The 16700-nt window shown below is 62.3% G+C and overlaps 15 non-coding genes across 15 annotated transcripts; all 15 read left to right on the plus strand.

Moving 5' to 3' along the window:
* The first annotated feature begins 641 nt into the window (after positions 1-641).
* On the plus strand, positions 642-832 carry LOC148807013 (U2 spliceosomal RNA). The gene has a single exon (XR_016088974.1). It is a non-coding gene; the product is annotated as a U2 spliceosomal RNA (small nuclear RNA).
* Positions 833-1606: 774 nt separating this feature from the next.
* On the plus strand, positions 1607-1797 carry LOC148807014 (U2 spliceosomal RNA). Its single transcript, XR_016088975.1, has one exon. It is a non-coding gene; the product is annotated as a U2 spliceosomal RNA (small nuclear RNA).
* An 807-nt stretch (positions 1798-2604) lies between these two features.
* Positions 2605-2795, plus strand: LOC148807015 (U2 spliceosomal RNA). The gene has a single exon (XR_016088976.1). It is a non-coding gene; the product is annotated as a U2 spliceosomal RNA (small nuclear RNA).
* A 786-nt stretch (positions 2796-3581) lies between these two features.
* LOC148807016 (U2 spliceosomal RNA) lies at positions 3582-3772 on the plus strand. The gene has a single exon (XR_016088977.1). It is a non-coding gene; the product is annotated as a U2 spliceosomal RNA (small nuclear RNA).
* A 785-nt stretch (positions 3773-4557) lies between these two features.
* LOC148807017 (U2 spliceosomal RNA) lies at positions 4558-4748 on the plus strand. Its single transcript, XR_016088978.1, has one exon. It is a non-coding gene; the product is annotated as a U2 spliceosomal RNA (small nuclear RNA).
* Positions 4749-5533: 785 nt separating this feature from the next.
* Positions 5534-5724, plus strand: LOC148807018 (U2 spliceosomal RNA). The gene has a single exon (XR_016088979.1). It is a non-coding gene; the product is annotated as a U2 spliceosomal RNA (small nuclear RNA).
* Positions 5725-6506: 782 nt separating this feature from the next.
* Positions 6507-6697, plus strand: LOC148807019 (U2 spliceosomal RNA). Its single transcript, XR_016088981.1, has one exon. It is a non-coding gene; the product is annotated as a U2 spliceosomal RNA (small nuclear RNA).
* Positions 6698-7477: 780 nt separating this feature from the next.
* On the plus strand, positions 7478-7668 carry LOC148807020 (U2 spliceosomal RNA). The gene has a single exon (XR_016088982.1). It is a non-coding gene; the product is annotated as a U2 spliceosomal RNA (small nuclear RNA).
* Positions 7669-8467: 799 nt separating this feature from the next.
* LOC148807021 (U2 spliceosomal RNA) lies at positions 8468-8658 on the plus strand. The gene has a single exon (XR_016088983.1). It is a non-coding gene; the product is annotated as a U2 spliceosomal RNA (small nuclear RNA).
* Positions 8659-9443: 785 nt separating this feature from the next.
* On the plus strand, positions 9444-9634 carry LOC148807022 (U2 spliceosomal RNA). Its single transcript, XR_016088984.1, has one exon. It is a non-coding gene; the product is annotated as a U2 spliceosomal RNA (small nuclear RNA).
* Positions 9635-10419: 785 nt separating this feature from the next.
* On the plus strand, positions 10420-10610 carry LOC148807023 (U2 spliceosomal RNA). The gene has a single exon (XR_016088985.1). It is a non-coding gene; the product is annotated as a U2 spliceosomal RNA (small nuclear RNA).
* Positions 10611-11393: 783 nt separating this feature from the next.
* LOC148807024 (U2 spliceosomal RNA) lies at positions 11394-11587 on the plus strand. The gene has a single exon (XR_016089053.1). It is a non-coding gene; the product is annotated as a U2 spliceosomal RNA (small nuclear RNA).
* A 782-nt stretch (positions 11588-12369) lies between these two features.
* LOC148807025 (U2 spliceosomal RNA) lies at positions 12370-12560 on the plus strand. The gene has a single exon (XR_016088986.1). It is a non-coding gene; the product is annotated as a U2 spliceosomal RNA (small nuclear RNA).
* Positions 12561-13345: 785 nt separating this feature from the next.
* On the plus strand, positions 13346-13536 carry LOC148807026 (U2 spliceosomal RNA). Its single transcript, XR_016088987.1, has one exon. It is a non-coding gene; the product is annotated as a U2 spliceosomal RNA (small nuclear RNA).
* A 785-nt stretch (positions 13537-14321) lies between these two features.
* LOC148807027 (U2 spliceosomal RNA) lies at positions 14322-14512 on the plus strand. The gene has a single exon (XR_016088988.1). It is a non-coding gene; the product is annotated as a U2 spliceosomal RNA (small nuclear RNA).
* Positions 14513-16700: the final 2188 nt, after the last annotated feature.

Below are 16700 nucleotides of genomic sequence, written 5' to 3' on the forward strand. Positions count from 1 at the left end.
GCACTTTCCCGCGCCTCGACTCTCTCGGCAAGCAGGCCGGCCCCCTTTTCGGCTCCCGTGCGTTTTCCCTCCAAAAAACTTAGTTTTTTCCTCCTTTTTCCAGGGAGGCAGGCGTGGCTTGTGTGTGTGTGTGTGTGTGTGTGTGTGTGTGTGTGTGTGTGTGTGTGTGTCCCCGTCCTTGCAGGCGGGCCCCTTTCGACAGCCGGCCGTTTTCCCTCCAAAAAACTTAGTATATACACCTTTTCTTTCTTTTTTTCGGCAGGCAGGCAGGTGTGTGTGTGTCCCCGTCCCTCCCGAGAGAGCGCTGCCCCTTGCCTCTGCCCGCAGGTGCCGACGGTCCGCTTTCGCTTGCAGCTCACTCGGCACGGCTGCTGCTGGTGGGAGGGGCCTAAGCTAAGGAGGCCGGCCGGCTGGCGCCCCCCGCGGCTGCGGTCGTTGTCGGGCCGTTGACAGGAGATCAAAGAGCAGGGCCCCCGCCCGGGACTGGCGGGCAGGCAGGCGAGCAAGCAGGCAGGCAAGAGAGGGGGAGAGCGGAGTCCGGGCGGCCGGCAGCCGCGTGCGGACCGGGCTCCAGAGGCGTCGGCCTGCGCCGCTGCGCGCCAGCCGGACGCCCGCGCGCCCGCCCAAGGCCGGCGTCGGGCATCGCTTCTCGGCCTTTTGGCTAAGATCAAGTGTAGTATCTGTTCTTATCAGTTTAATATCTGATACGTCCCCCATCGGGGGACCACATATTAAACGGATTTTTGGAACAGGGAGCTGGATCAGGAGCTTGCTCCGTCCTCTCCACGCATCGGCCCGGTATTGCAGCGCCTCCGGGAACGGTGCACTACCTTCTCTCAGCGGTGAAAAGACAGACGTAGCTAGCAAGCAAGCGAGGTGGACCGGAGCTCCTTCCTCTCCGGTCTCGTCTCTCGTCCATCTGTGTGTCTCTGTGTCTCTCTCTCTCCCCCTCCCCGTTCCCGTGCTCCCTCCGTGCACTTTCCCGCGCCTCGACTCTCTCGGCAAGCAGGCCGGCCCCCTTTTCGGCTCCCGTGCGTTTTCCCTCCAAAAAACTTAGTTTTTTCCTCCTTTTTCCAGGGAGGCAGGCGTGGCTTGTGTGTGTGTGTGTGTGTGTGTGTGTGTGTGTGTGTGTGTGTCCCCGTCCTTGCAGGCGGGCCCCTTTCGACAGCCGGCCGTTTTCCTCCAAAAAACTTAGTATATACACCTTTTCTTTCTTTTTTTCGGCAGGCAGGCAGGTGTGTGTGTGTCCCCGTCCCTCCCGAGAGAGCGCTGCCCCTTGCCTCTGCCCGCAGGTGCCGACGGTCCGCTTTCGCTTGCAGCTCACTCGGCACGGCTGCTGCTGGTGGGAGGGGCCTAAGCTAAGGAGGCCGGCCGGCTGGCGCCCCCCGCGGCTGCGGTCGTTGTCGGGCCGTTGACAGGAGATCAAAGAGCAGGGCCCCCGCCCGGGACTGGCGGGCAGGCAGGCGAGCAAGCAGGCAGGCAAGAGAGGGGGAGAGCGGAGTCCGGGCGGCCGGCAGCCGCGTGCGGACCGGGCTCCAGAGGCGTCGGCCTGCGCCGCTGCGCGCCAGCCGGACGCCCGCGCGCCCGCCCAAGGCCGGCGTCGGGCATCGCTTCTCGGCCTTTTGGCTAAGATCAAGTGTAGTATCTGTTCTTATCAGTTTAATATCTGATACGTCCCCCATCGGGGGACCACATATTAAACGGATTTTTGGAACAGGGAGCTGGATCAGGAGCTTGCTCCGTCCTCTCCACGCATCGGCCCGGTATTGCAGCGCCTCCGGGAACGGTGCACTACCTTCTCTCAGCGGTGAAAAGACAGACGTAGCTAGCAAGCAAGCGAGGTGGACCGGAGCTCCTTCCTCTCCGGTCTCGTCTCTCGTCCATCTGTGTGTCTCTGTGTCTCTCTCTCTCCCCCTCCCCGTTCCCGTGCTCCCTCCGTGCACTTTCCCGCGCCTCGACTCTCTCGGCAAGCAGGCCGGCCCCCTTTTCGGCTCCCGTGCGTTTTCCCTCCAAAAAACTTAGTTTTTTCCTCCTTTTTCCAGGGAGGCAGGCGTGGCTTGTGTGTGTGTGTGTGTGTGTGTGTGTGTGTGTGTGTGTGTGTGTGTGTGTGTGTGTCCCCGGTCCTTTGTGTGTCCCCGTCCTTGCAGGCGGGCCCCTTTCGACAGCCGGCCGTTTTCCCTCCAAAAAACTTAGTATATACACCTTTTCTTTCTTTTTTTCGGCAGGCAGGCAGGTGTGTGTGTGTCCCCGTCCCTCCCGAGAGAGCGCTGCCCCTTGCCTCTGCCCGCAGGTGCCGACGGTCCGCTTTCGCTTGCAGCTCACTCGGCACGGCTGCTGCTGGTGGGAGGGGCCTAAGCTAAGGAGGCCGGCCGGCTGGCGCCCCCCGCGGCTGCGGTCGTTGTCGGGCCGTTGACAGGAGATCAAAGAGCAGGGCCCCCGCCCGGGACTGGCGGGCAGGCAGGCGAGCAAGCAGGCAGGCAAGAGAGGGGGAGAGCGGAGTCCGGGCGGCCGGCAGCCGCGTGCGGACCGGGCTCCAGAGGCGTCGGCCTGCGCCGCTGCGCGCCAGCCGGACGCCCGCGCGCCCGCCCAAGGCCGGCGTCGGGCATCGCTTCTCGGCCTTTTGGCTAAGATCAAGTGTAGTATCTGTTCTTATCAGTTTAATATCTGATACGTCCCCCATCGGGGGACCACATATTAAACGGATTTTTGGAACAGGGAGCTGGATCAGGAGCTTGCTCCGTCCTCTCCACGCATCGGCCCGGTATTGCAGCGCCTCCGGGAACGGTGCACTACCTTCTCTCAGCGGTGAAAAGACAGACGTAGCTAGCAAGCAAGCGAGGTGGACCGGAGCTCCTTCCTCTCCGGTCTCGTCTCTCGTCCATCTGTGTGTCTCTGTGTCTCTCTCTCTCCCCCTCCCCGTTCCCGTGCTCCCTCCGTGCACTTTCCCGCGCCTCGACTCTCTCGGCAAGCAGGCCGGCCCCCTTTTCGGCTCCCGTGCGTTTTCCCTCCAAAAAACTTAGTTTTTTCCTCCTTTTTCCAGGGAGGCAGGCGTGGCTGTGTGTGTGTGTGTGTGTGTGTGTGTGTGTGTGTGTGTGTGTGTGTGTGTGTGTCCCCGTCCTTGCAGGCGGGCCCCTTTCGACAGCCGGCCGTTTTCCCTCCAAAAAACTTAGTATATACACCTTTTCTTTCTTTTTTTCGGCAGGCAGGCAGGTGTGTGTGTGTCCCCGTCCCTCCCGAGAGAGCGCTGCCCCTTGCCTCTGCCCGCAGGTGCCGACGGTCCGCTTTCGCTTGCAGCTCACTCGGCACGGCTGCTGCTGGTGGGAGGGGCCTAAGCTAAGGAGGCCGGCCGGCTGGCGCCCCCCGCGGCTGCGGTCGTTGTCGGGCCGTTGACAGGAGATCAAAGAGCAGGGCCCCCGCCCGGGACTGGCGGGCAGGCAGGCGAGCAAGCAGGCAGGCAAGAGAGGGGGAGAGCGGAGTCCGGGCGGCCGGCAGCCGCGTGCGGACCGGGCTCCAGAGGCGTCGGCCTGCGCCGCTGCGCGCCAGCCGGACGCCCGCGCGCCCGCCCAAGGCCGGCGTCGGGCATCGCTTCTCGGCCTTTTGGCTAAGATCAAGTGTAGTATCTGTTCTTATCAGTTTAATATCTGATACGTCCCCCATCGGGGGACCACATATTAAACGGATTTTTGGAACAGGGAGCTGGATCAGGAGCTTGCTCCGTCCTCTCCACGCATCGGCCCGGTATTGCAGCGCCTCCGGGAACGGTGCACTACCTTCTCTCAGCGGTGAAAAGACAGACGTAGCTAGCAAGCAAGCGAGGTGGACCGGAGCTCCTTCCTCTCCGGTCTCGTCTCTCGTCCATCTGTGTGTCTCTGTGTCTCTCTCTCTCCCCCTCCCCGTTCCCGTGCTCCCTCCGTGCACTTTCCCGCGCCTCGACTCTCTCGGCAAGCAGGCCGGCCCCCTTTTCGGCTCCCGTGCGTTTTCCCTCCAAAAAACTTAGTTTTTTCCTCCTTTTTCCAGGGAGGCAGGCGTGGCTTGTGTGTGTGTGTGTGTGTGTGTGTGTGTGTGTGTGTGTGTGTGTGTGTGTGTCCCCGTCCTTGCAGGCGGGCCCCTTTCGACAGCCGGCCGTTTTCCCTCCAAAAAACTTAGTATATACACCTTTTCTTTCTTTTTTTCGGCAGGCAGGCAGGTGTGTGTGTGTCCCCGTCCCTCCCGAGAGAGCGCTGCCCCTTGCCTCTGCCCGCAGGTGCCGACGGTCCGCTTTCGCTTGCAGCTCACTCGGCACGGCTGCTGCTGGTGGGAGGGGCCTAAGCTAAGGAGGCCGGCCGGCTGGCGCCCCCCGCGGCTGCGGTCGTTGTCGGGCCGTTGACAGGAGATCAAAGAGCAGGGCCCCCGCCCGGGACTGGCGGGCAGGCAGGCGAGCAAGCAGGCAGGCAAGAGAGGGGGAGAGCGGAGTCCGGGCGGCCGGCAGCCGCGTGCGGACCGGGCTCCAGAGGCGTCGGCCTGCGCCGCTGCGCGCCAGCCGGACGCCCGCGCGCCCGCCCAAGGCCGGCGTCGGGCATCGCTTCTCGGCCTTTTGGCTAAGATCAAGTGTAGTATCTGTTCTTATCAGTTTAATATCTGATACGTCCCCCATCGGGGGACCACATATTAAACGGATTTTTGGAACAGGGAGCTGGATCAGGAGCTTGCTCCGTCCTCTCCACGCATCGGCCCGGTATTGCAGCGCCTCCGGGAACGGTGCACTACCTTCTCTCAGCGGTGAAAAGACAGACGTAGCTAGCAAGCAAGCGAGGTGGACCGGAGCTCCTTCCTCTCCGGTCTCGTCTCTCGTCCATCTGTGTGTCTCTGTGTCTCTCTCTCTCCCCCTCCCCGTTCCCGTGCTCCCTCCGTGCACTTTCCCGCGCCTCGACTCTCTCGGCAAGCAGGCCGGCCCCCTTTTCGGCTCCCGTGCGTTTTCCCTCCAAAAAACTTAGTTTTTTCCTCCTTTTTCCAGGGAGGCAGGCGTGGCTTGTGTGTGTGTGTGTGTGTGTGTGTGTGTGTGTGTGTGTGTGTGTGTGTGTGTCCCCGTCCTTGCAGGCGGGCCCCTTTCGACAGCCGGCCGTTTTCCCTCCAAAAAACTTAGTATATACACCTTTTCTTTCTTTTTTTCGGCAGGCAGGCAGGTGTGTGTGTGTCCCCGTCCCTCCCGAGAGAGCGCTGCCCCTTGCCTCTGCCCGCAGGTGCCGACGGTCCGCTTTCGCTTGCAGCTCACTCGGCACGGCTGCTGCTGGTGGGAGGGGCCTAAGCTAAGGAGGCCGGCCGGCTGGCGCCCCCCGCGGCTGCGGTCGTTGTCGGGCCGTTGACAGGAGATCAAAGAGCAGGGCCCCCGCCCGGGACTGGCGGGCAGGCAGGCGAGCAAGCAGGCAGGCAAGAGAGGGGGAGAGCGGAGTCCGGGCGGCCGGCAGCCGCGTGCGGACCGGGCTCCAGAGGCGTCGGCCTGCGCCGCTGCGCGCCAGCCGGACGCCCGCGCGCCCGCCCAAGGCCGGCGTCGGGCATCGCTTCTCGGCCTTTTGGCTAAGATCAAGTGTAGTATCTGTTCTTATCAGTTTAATATCTGATACGTCCCCCATCGGGGGACCACATATTAAACGGATTTTTGGAACAGGGAGCTGGATCAGGAGCTTGCTCCGTCCTCTCCACGCATCGGCCCGGTATTGCAGCGCCTCCGGGAACGGTGCACTACCTTCTCTCAGCGGTGAAAAGACAGACGTAGCTAGCAAGCAAGCGAGGTGGACCGGAGCTCCTTCCTCTCCGGTCTCGTCTCTCGTCCATCTGTGTGTCTCTGTGTCTCTCTCTCTCCCCCTCCCCGTTCCCGTGCTCCCTCCGTGCACTTTCCCGCGCCTCGACTCTCTCGGCAAGCAGGCCGGCCCCCTTTTCGGCTCCCGTGCGTTTTCCCTCCAAAAAACTTAGTTTTTTCCTCCTTTTTCCAGGGAGGCAGGCGTGGCTGTGTGTGTGTGTGTGTGTGTGTGTGTGTGTGTGTGTGTGTGTGTGTGTGTCCCCGTCCTTGCAGGCGGGCCCCTTTCGACAGCCGGCCGTTTTCCCTCCAAAAAACTTAGTATATACACCTTTTCTTTCTTTTTTTCGGCAGGCAGGCAGGTGTGTGTGTGTCCCCGTCCCTCCCGAGAGAGCGCTGCCCCTTGCCTCTGCCCGCAGGTGCCGACGGTCCGCTTTCGCTTGCAGCTCACTCGGCACGGCTGCTGCTGGTGGGAGGGGCCTAAGCTAAGGAGGCCGGCCGGCTGGCGCCCCCCGCGGCTGCGGTCGTTGTCGGGCCGTTGACAGGAGATCAAAGAGCAGGGCCCCCGCCCGGGACTGGCGGGCAGGCAGGCGAGCAAGCAGGCAGGCAAGAGAGGGGGAGAGCGGAGTCCGGGCGGCCGGCAGCCGCGTGCGGACCGGGCTCCAGAGGCGTCGGCCTGCGCCGCTGCGCGCCAGCCGGACGCCCGCGCGCCCGCCCAAGGCCGGCGTCGGGCATCGCTTCTCGGCCTTTTGGCTAAGATCAAGTGTAGTATCTGTTCTTATCAGTTTAATATCTGATACGTCCCCCATCGGGGGACCACATATTAAACGGATTTTTGGAACAGGGAGCTGGATCAGGAGCTTGCTCCGTCCTCTCCACGCATCGGCCCGGTATTGCAGCGCCTCCGGGAACGGTGCACTACCTTCTCTCAGCGGTGAAAAGACAGACGTAGCTAGCAAGCAAGCGAGGTGGACCGGAGCTCCTTCCTCTCCGGTCTCGTCTCTCGTCCATCTGTGTGTCTCTGTGTCTCTCTCTCTCCCCCTCCCCGTTCCCGTGCTCCCTCCGTGCACTTTCCCGCGCCTCGACTCTCTCGGCAAGCAGGCCGGCCCCCTTTTCGGCTCCCGTGCGTTTTCCCTCCAAAAAACTTAGTTTTTTCCTCCTTTTTCCAGGGAGGCAGGCGTGGCTGTGTGTGTGTGTGTGTGTGTGTGTGTGTGTGTGTGTGTGTGTGTGTGTCCCCGTCCTTGCAGGCGGGCCCCTTTCGACAGCCGGCCGTTTTCCCTCCAAAAAACTTAGTATATACACCTTTTCTTTCTTTTTTTCGGCAGGCAGGCAGGTGTGTGTGTGTCCCCGTCCCTCCCGAGAGAGCGCTGCCCCTTGCCTCTGCCCGCAGGTGCCGACGGTCCGCTTTCGCTTGCAGCTCACTCGGCACGGCTGCTGCTGGTGGGAGGGGCCTAAGCTAAGGAGGCCGGCCGGCTGGCGCCCCCCGCGGCTGCGGTCGTTGTCGGGCCGTTGACAGGAGATCAAAGAGCAGGGCCCCCGCCCGGGACTGGCGGGCAGGCAGGCGAGCAAGCAGGCAGGCAAGAGAGGGGGAGAGCGGAGTCCGGGCGGCCGGCAGCCGCGTGCGGACCGGGCTCCAGAGGCGTCGGCCTGCGCCGCTGCGCGCCAGCCGGACGCCCGCGCGCCCGCCCAAGGCCGGCGTCGGGCATCGCTTCTCGGCCTTTTGGCTAAGATCAAGTGTAGTATCTGTTCTTATCAGTTTAATATCTGATACGTCCCCCATCGGGGGACCACATATTAAACGGATTTTTGGAACAGGGAGCTGGATCAGGAGCTTGCTCCGTCCTCTCCACGCATCGGCCCGGTATTGCAGCGCCTCCGGGAACGGTGCACTACCTTCTCTCAGCGGTGAAAAGACAGACGTAGCTAGCAAGCAAGCGAGGTGGACCGGAGCTCCTTCCTCTCCGGTCTCGTCTCTCGTCCATCTGTGTGTCTCTGTGTCTCTCTCTCTCCCCCTCCCCGTTCCCGTGCTCCCTCCGTGCACTTTCCCGCGCCTCGACTCTCTCGGCAAGCAGGCCGGCCCCCTTTTCGGCTCCCGTGCGTTTTCCCCCGTGCGTTTTCCCTCCAAAAAACTTAGTTTTTTCCTCCTTTTTCCAGGGAGGCAGGCGTGGCTTGTGTGTGTGTGTGTGTGTGTGTGTGTGTGTGTGTGTGTGTGTGTGTGTGTGTCCCCGTCCTTGCAGGCGGGCCCCTTTCGACAGCCGGCCGTTTTCCCTCCAAAAAACTTAGTATATACACCTTTTCTTTCTTTTTTTCGGCAGGCAGGCAGGTGTGTGTGTGTCCCCGTCCCTCCCGAGAGAGCGCTGCCCCTTGCCTCTGCCCGCAGGTGCCGACGGTCCGCTTTCGCTTGCAGCTCACTCGGCACGGCTGCTGCTGGTGGGAGGGGCCTAAGCTAAGGAGGCCGGCCGGCTGGCGCCCCCCGCGGCTGCGGTCGTTGTCGGGCCGTTGACAGGAGATCAAAGAGCAGGGCCCCCGCCCGGGACTGGCGGGCAGGCAGGCGAGCAAGCAGGCAGGCAAGAGAGGGGGAGAGCGGAGTCCGGGCGGCCGGCAGCCGCGTGCGGACCGGGCTCCAGAGGCGTCGGCCTGCGCCGCTGCGCGCCAGCCGGACGCCCGCGCGCCCGCCCAAGGCCGGCGTCGGGCATCGCTTCTCGGCCTTTTGGCTAAGATCAAGTGTAGTATCTGTTCTTATCAGTTTAATATCTGATACGTCCCCCATCGGGGGACCACATATTAAACGGATTTTTGGAACAGGGAGCTGGATCAGGAGCTTGCTCCGTCCTCTCCACGCATCGGCCCGGTATTGCAGCGCCTCCGGGAACGGTGCACTACCTTCTCTCAGCGGTGAAAAGACAGACGTAGCTAGCAAGCAAGCGAGGTGGACCGGAGCTCCTTCCTCTCCGGTCTCGTCTCTCGTCCATCTGTGTGTCTCTGTGTCTCTCTCTCTCCCCCTCCCCGTTCCCGTGCTCCCTCCGTGCACTTTCCCGCGCCTCGACTCTCTCGGCAAGCAGGCCGGCCCCCTTTTCGGCTCCCGTGCGTTTTCCCTCCAAAAAACTTAGTTTTTTCCTCCTTTTTCCAGGGAGGCAGGCGTGGCTTGTGTGTGTGTGTGTGTGTGTGTGTGTGTGTGTGTGTGTGTGTGTGTGTGTGTCCCCGTCCTTGCAGGCGGGCCCCTTTCGACAGCCGGCCGTTTTCCCTCCAAAAAACTTAGTATATACACCTTTTCTTTCTTTTTTTCGGCAGGCAGGCAGGTGTGTGTGTGTCCCCGTCCCTCCCGAGAGAGCGCTGCCCCTTGCCTCTGCCCGCAGGTGCCGACGGTCCGCTTTCGCTTGCAGCTCACTCGGCACGGCTGCTGCTGGTGGGAGGGGCCTAAGCTAAGGAGGCCGGCCGGCTGGCGCCCCCCGCGGCTGCGGTCGTTGTCGGGCCGTTGACAGGAGATCAAAGAGCAGGGCCCCCGCCCGGGACTGGCGGGCAGGCAGGCGAGCAAGCAGGCAGGCAAGAGAGGGGGAGAGCGGAGTCCGGGCGGCCGGCAGCCGCGTGCGGACCGGGCTCCAGAGGCGTCGGCCTGCGCCGCTGCGCGCCAGCCGGACGCCCGCGCGCCCGCCCAAGGCCGGCGTCGGGCATCGCTTCTCGGCCTTTTGGCTAAGATCAAGTGTAGTATCTGTTCTTATCAGTTTAATATCTGATACGTCCCCCATCGGGGGACCACATATTAAACGGATTTTTGGAACAGGGAGCTGGATCAGGAGCTTGCTCCGTCCTCTCCACGCATCGGCCCGGTATTGCAGCGCCTCCGGGAACGGTGCACTACCTTCTCTCAGCGGTGAAAAGACAGACGTAGCTAGCAAGCAAGCGAGGTGGACCGGAGCTCCTTCCTCTCCGGTCTCGTCTCTCGTCCATCTGTGTGTCTCTGTGTCTCTCTCTCTCCCCCTCCCCGTTCCCGTGCTCCCTCCGTGCACTTTCCCGCGCCTCGACTCTCTCGGCAAGCAGGCCGGCCCCCTTTTCGGCTCCCGTGCGTTTTCCCTCCAAAAAACTTAGTTTTTTCCTCCTTTTTCCAGGGAGGCAGGCGTGGCTTGTGTGTGTGTGTGTGTGTGTGTGTGTGTGTGTGTGTGTGTGTGTGTGTGTGTCCCCGTCCTTGCAGGCGGGCCCCTTTCGACAGCCGGCCGTTTTCCCTCCAAAAAACTTAGTATATACACCTTTTCTTTCTTTTTTTCGGCAGGCAGGCAGGTGTGTGTGTGTCCCCGTCCCTCCCGAGAGAGCGCTGCCCCTTGCCTCTGCCCGCAGGTGCCGACGGTCCGCTTTCGCTTGCAGCTCACTCGGCACGGCTGCTGCTGGTGGGAGGGGCCTAAGCTAAGGAGGCCGGCCGGCTGGCGCCCCCCGCGGCTGCGGTCGTTGTCGGGCCGTTGACAGGAGATCAAAGAGCAGGGCCCCCGCCCGGGACTGGCGGGCAGGCAGGCGAGCAAGCAGGCAGGCAAGAGAGGGGGAGAGCGGAGTCCGGGCGGCCGGCAGCCGCGTGCGGACCGGGCTCCAGAGGCGTCGGCCTGCGCCGCTGCGCGCCAGCCGGACGCCCGCGCGCCCGCCCAAGGCCGGCGTCGGGCATCGCTTCTCGGCCTTTTGGCTAAGATCAAGTGTAGTATCTGTTCTTATCAGTTTAATATCTGATACGTCCCCCATCGGGGGACCACATATTAAACGGATTTTTGGAACAGGGAGCTGGATCAGGAGCTTGCTCCGTCCTCTCCACGCATCGGCCCGGTATTGCAGCGCCTCCGGGAACGGTGCACTACCTTCTCTCAGCGGTGAAAAGACAGACGTAGCTAGCAAGCAAGCGAGGTGGACCGGAGCTCCTTCTCTCCGGTCTCGTCTCTCGTCCATCTGTGTGTCTCTGTGTCTCTCTCTCTCCCCCTCCCCGTTCCCGTGCTCCCTCCGTGCACTTTCCCGCGCCTCGACTCTCTCGGCAAGCAGGCCGGCCCCCTTTTCGGCTCCCGTGCGTTTTCCCTCCAAAAAACTTAGTTTTTTCCTCCTTTTTCCAGGGAGGCAGGCGTGGCTTGTGTGTGTGTGTGTGTGTGTGTGTGTGTGTGTGTGTGTGTGTGTGTGTGTGTCCCCGTCCTTGCAGGCGGGCCCCTTTCGACAGCCGGCCGTTTTCCCTCCAAAAAACTTAGTATATACACCTTTTCTTTCTTTTTTTCGGCAGGCAGGCAGGTGTGTGTGTGTCCCCGTCCCTCCCGAGAGAGCGCTGCCCCTTGCCTCTGCCCGCAGGTGCCGACGGTCCGCTTTCGCTTGCAGCTCACTCGGCACGGCTGCTGCTGGTGGGAGGGGCCTAAGCTAAGGAGGCCGGCCGGCTGGCGCCCCCCGCGGCTGCGGTCGTTGTCGGGCCGTTGACAGGAGATCAAAGAGCAGGGCCCCCGCCCGGGACTGGCGGGCAGGCAGGCGAGCAAGCAGGCAGTCGGCCTGCGCCGCTGCGCGCCAGCCGGACGCCCGCGCGCCCGCCCAAGGCCGGCGTCGGGCATCGCTTCTCCTGTTCTTATCAGTTTAATATCTGATACGTTCCCCCATCGGGGACCACATATTAAACGGATTTTGGAACAGGGAGCGCTAAGATCAAGTGTAGTATCTGTTCTTATCAGTTTAATATCTGATACGTCCCCCATCGGGGGACCACATATTAAACGGATTTTTGGAACAGGGAGCTGGATCAGGAGCTTGCTCCGTCCTCTCCACGCATCGGCCCGGTATTGCAGCGCCTCCGGGAACGGTGCACTACCTTCTCTCAGCGGTGAAAAGACAGACGTAGCTAGCAAGCAAGCGAGGTGGACCGGAGCTCCTTCCTCTCCGGTCTCGTCTCTCGTCCATCTGTGTGTCTCTGTGTCTCTCTCTCTCCCCCTCCCCGTTCCCGTGCTCCCTCCGTGCACTTTCCCGCGCCTCGACTCTCTCGGCAAGCAGGCCGGCCCCCTTTTCGGCTCCCGTGCGTTTTCCCTCCAAAAAACTTAGTTTTTTCCTCCTTTTTCCAGGGAGGCAGGCGTGGCTTGTGTGTGTGTGTGTGTGTGTGTGTGTGTGTGTGTGTGTGTGTGTGTGTGTGTCCCCGTCCTTGCAGGCGGGCCCCTTTCGACAGCCGGCCGTTTTCCCTCCAAAAAACTTAGTATATACACCTTTTCTTTCTTTTTTTCGGCAGGCAGGCAGGTGTGTGTGTGTCCCCGTCCCTCCCGAGAGAGCGCTGCCCCTTGCCTCTGCCCGCAGGTGCCGACGGTCCGCTTTCGCTTGCAGCTCACTCGGCACGGCTGCTGCTGGTGGGAGGGGCCTAAGCTAAGGAGGCCGGCCGGCTGGCGCCCCCCGCGGCTGCGGTCGTTGTCGGGCCGTTGACAGGAGATCAAAGAGCAGGGCCCCCGCCCGGGACTGGCGGGCAGGCAGGCGAGCAAGCAGGCAGGCAAGAGAGGGGGAGAGCGGCCGGGCGGCCGGCAGCCGCGTGCGGACCGGGCTCCAGAGGCGTCGGCCTGCGCCGCTGCGCGCCAGCCGGACGCCCGCGCGCCCGCCCAAGGCCGGCGTCGGGCATCGCTTCTCGGCCTTTTGGCTAAGATCAAGTGTAGTATCTGTTCTTATCAGTTTAATATCTGATACGTCCCCCATCGGGGGACCACATATTAAACGGATTTTTGGAACAGGGAGCTGGATCAGGAGCTTGCTCCGTCCTCTCCACGCATCGGCCCGGTATTGCAGCGCCTCCGGGAACGGTGCACTACCTTCTCTCAGCGGTGAAAAGACAGACGTAGCTAGCAAGCAAGCGAGGTGGACCGGAGCTCCTTCCTCTCCGGTCTCGTCTCTCGTCCATCTGTGTGTCTCTGTGTCTCTCTCTCTCCCCCTCCCCGTTCCCGTGCTCCCTCCGTGCACTTTCCCGCGCCTCGACTCTCTCGGCAAGCAGGCCGGCCCCCTTTTCGGCTCCCGTGCGTTTTCCCTCCAAAAAACTTAGTTTTTTCCTCCTTTTTCCAGGGAGGCAGGCGTGGCGTGTGTGTGTGTGTGTGTGTGTGTGTGTGTGTGTGTGTGTGTGTGTGTGTGTGTCCCCGTCCTTGCAGGCGGGCCCCTTTCGACAGCCGGCCGTTTTCCCTCCAAAAAACTTAGTATATACACCTTTTCTTTCTTTTTTTCGGCAGGCAGGCAGGTGTGTGTGTGTCCCCGTCCCTCCCGAGAGAGCGCTGCCCCTTGCCTCTGCCCGCAGGTGCCGACGGTCCGCTTTCGCTTGCAGCTCACTCGGCACGGCTGCTGCTGGTGGGAGGGGCCTAAGCTAAGGAGGCCGGCCGGCTGGCGCCCCCCGCGGCTGCGGTCGTTGTCGGGCCGTTGACAGGAGATCAAAGAGCAGGGCCCCCGCCCGGGACTGGCGGGCAGGCAGGCGAGCAAGCAGGCAGGCAAGAGAGGGGGAGAGCGGAGTCCGGGCGGCCGGCAGCCGCGTGCGGACCGGGCTCCAGAGGCGTCGGCCTGCGCCGCTGCGCGCCAGCCGGACGCCCGCGCGCCCGCCCAAGGCCGGCGTCGGGCATCGCTTCTCGGCCTTTTGGCTAAGATCAAGTGTAGTATCTGTTCTTATCAGTTTAATATCTGATACGTCCCCCATCGGGGGACCACATATTAAACGGATTTTTGGAACAGGGAGCTGGATCAGGAGCTTGCTCCGTCCTCTCCACGCATCGGCCCGGTATTGCAGCGCCTCCGGGAACGGTGCACTACCTTCTCTCAGCGGTGAAAAGACAGACGTAGCTAGCAAGCAAGCGAGGTGGACCGGAGCTCCTTCCTCTCCGGTCTCGTCTCTCGTCCATCTGTGTGTCTCTGTGTCTCTCTCTCTCCCCCTCCCCGTTCCCGTGCTCCCTCCGTGCACTTTCCCGCGCCTCGACTCTCTCGGCAAGCAGGCCGGCCCCCTTTTCGGCTCCCGTGCGTTTTCCCTCCAAAAAACTTAGTTTTTTCCTCCTTTTTCCAGGGAGGCAGGCGTGGCTTGTGTGTGTGTGTGTGTGTGTGTGTGTGTGTGTGTGTGTGTGTGTGTGTGTGTCCCCGTCCTTGCAGGCGGGCCCCTTTCGACAGCCGGCCGTTTTCCCTCCAAAAAACTTAGTATATACACCTTTTCTTTCTTTTTTTCGGCAGGCAGGCAGGTGTGTGTGTGTCCCCGTCCCTCCCGAGAGAGCGCTGCCCCTTGCCTCTGCCCGCAGGTGCCGACGGTCCGCTTTCGCTTGCAGCTCACTCGGCACGGCTGCTGCTGGTGGGAGGGGCCTAAGCTAAGGAGGCCGGCCGGCTGGCGCCCCCCGCGGCTGCGGTCGTTGTCGGGCCGTTGACAGGAGATCAAAGAGCAGGGCCCCCGCCCGGGACTGGCGGGCAGGCAGGCGAGCAAGCAGGCAGGCAAGAGAGGGGGAGAGCGGAGTCCGGGCGGCCGGCAGCCGCGTGCGGACCGGGCTCCAGAGGCGTCGGCCTGCGCCGCTGCGCGCCAGCCGGACGCCCGCGCGCCCGCCCAAGGCCGGCGTCGGGCATCGCTTCTCGGCCTTTTGGCTAAGATCAAGTGTAGTATCTGTTCTTATCAGTTTAATATCTGATACGTCCCCCATCGGGGGACCACATATTAAACGGATTTTTGGAACAGGGAGCTGGATCAGGAGCTTGCTCCGTCCTCTCCACGCATCGGCCCGGTATTGCAGCGCCTCCGGGAACGGTGCACTACCTTCTCTCAGCGGTGAAAAGACAGACGTAGCTAGCAAGCAAGCGAGGTGGACCGGAGCTCCTTCCTCTCCGGTCTCGTCTCTCGTCCATCTGTGTGTCTCTGTGTCTCTCTCTCTCCCCCTCCCCGTTCCCGTGCTCCCTCCGTGCACTTTCCCGCGCCTCGACTCTCTCGGCAAGCAGGCCGGCCCCCTTTTCGGCTCCCGTGCGTTTTCCCTCCAAAAAACTTAGTTTTTTCCTCCTTTTTCCAGGGAGGCAGGCGTGGCTTGTGTGTGTGTGTGTGTGTGTGTGTGTGTGTGTGTGTGTGTGTGTGTGTGTGTGTGTCCCCGTCCTTGCAGGCGGGCCCCTTTCGACAGCCGGCCGTTTTCCCTCCAAAAAACTTAGTATATACACCTTTTCTTTCTTTTTTTCGGCAGGCAGGCAGGTGTGTGTGTGTCCCCGTCCCTCCCGAGAGAGCGCTGCCCCTTGCCTCTGCCCGCAGGTGCCGACGGTCCGCTTTCGCTTGCAGCTCACTCGGCACGGCTGCTGCTGGTGGGAGGGGCCTAAGCTAAGGAGGCCGGCCGGCTGGCGCCCCCCGCGGCTGCGGTCGTTGTCGGGCCGTTGACAGGAGATCAAAGAGCAGGGCCCCCGCCCGGGACTGGCGGGCAGGCAGGCGAGCAAGCAGGCAGGCAAGAGAGGGGGAGAGCGGAGTCCGGGCGGCCGGCAGCCGCGTGCGGACCGGGCTCCAGAGGCGTCGGCCTGCGCCGCTGCGCGCCAGCCGGACGCCCGCGCGCCCGCCCAAGGCCGGCGTCGGGCATCGCTTCTCGGCCTTTTGGCCAAGATCCAAAAGCGCGTGGCTTGACCGCGGCTGGAGGGCTTACCAAAAGACGAGAAGGGCGGAGGACGGGGAGAGCGGCGGACCCTACCGGAGGGGACTCCATTACGAGGAAGGCAACAAGGCGGCAACCAGGCGGAAGACACCCTTTGAAGACCGCGGAGTCCGGAAGATCTTGAGCCACCACTGGAATCGCTCTGGGTTGAGCCCAGGGGGTGAAGGTGGGGCTCCCAGATGACGGCAGCGAAGGGTGAGTTGCCTTTCCCTCTGGCGGCCGGGCACCCTCTGTCCCGTGAGGGGCAGATGCGGCGCACGGTGCGCTTCGTATTGAAGAGCCAGGAAGATGCGGCAGAATGGATGGTCAGGAGGACCTTCGAGAGAAGAATAGTTTTCGATTTGTTAGGAGTCAGGAAGGAAGACATCCTGTGCATTCAGGATTTTCAGAACAGGAACCTCTACGATCTAACGGTAACCTCGGAACCTGAAGTGATCAGGGTATGGAACAAGATAGAGCTTCTGAGAAACACGGAACCCTTGGCAAAATTTGTAATTGAACCCCTGTTCGCCCGTGAACTCCGGCCAATTACTGTCCATATGTTTAATGGCAATGTACCAGAGTCTATCGTCTCTATCTTTCTAAAGAGATTTGTAGATCTTCAAGGCGAAGGAAAAAAGGTCATGGATGAGGAGAACGTCTGGACGGCCAAATGGCGGTACATGGCGAGGTTCCGGACCTGTTTGATGACACCTGGAGGCGTGCTGCACCCCCCGGCTACCTTCACCATTGGCCCCAATAGAGGTTACCTTATGTACCCGGGGCAACCGAAAACGTGCAGACGATGTGGCCAGGAGGGGCACCTGGTGGTGGATTGCAGGACAGAGATCTGCAGGAGGTGCGGCCGAACCGGGCACGTGGCGGCGGTGTGCCACCACGCCTTGGTGTGTAACCTGTGCGGTGAGGAGGGCCACCTGTATAGGAATTGCCCAAAGAAGGTCCGGAGCTTCGCCTCAGTCGTCTCGGGAGAGGTGGAAGGGCAAGCAGGAACTCCTACACCACAGGGGAGGAAAGACGAAGGTCCTACTTACCTGGCAGACGACCCCGCGGAACAGGGGACAAGAGAAGGTGCGTCGTCAGAAAATTCAGAACCAAGTCCCCAGGAAGCTGCGGACGGTGAGGAGACGGAACATCAGAACCCTCCCGCTGATGGTCTGACACCTGCGGCGCCACAAGAGGGAGCCAGAGAAGAGGCATCCTCGGGCGGCGAGTGGACGCCTGTGGAGAACAAAAAGAAGAAGAATAAGAAGAAGGAAAAGAAGGGTAAAAGACAAAGAGAGTCCTCAGAAGAAGATGGCGAATGGGATGGAGACAAAAGAGTCAAG

Source organism: Atractosteus spatula, unplaced genomic scaffold (genome assembly GCF_055471065.1).
Source record: "Atractosteus spatula isolate fAtrSpa1 unplaced genomic scaffold, fAtrSpa1.hap1 Scaffold_42, whole genome shotgun sequence".
Taxonomy (NCBI): Eukaryota; Metazoa; Chordata; class Actinopteri; order Semionotiformes; family Lepisosteidae; genus Atractosteus; species Atractosteus spatula.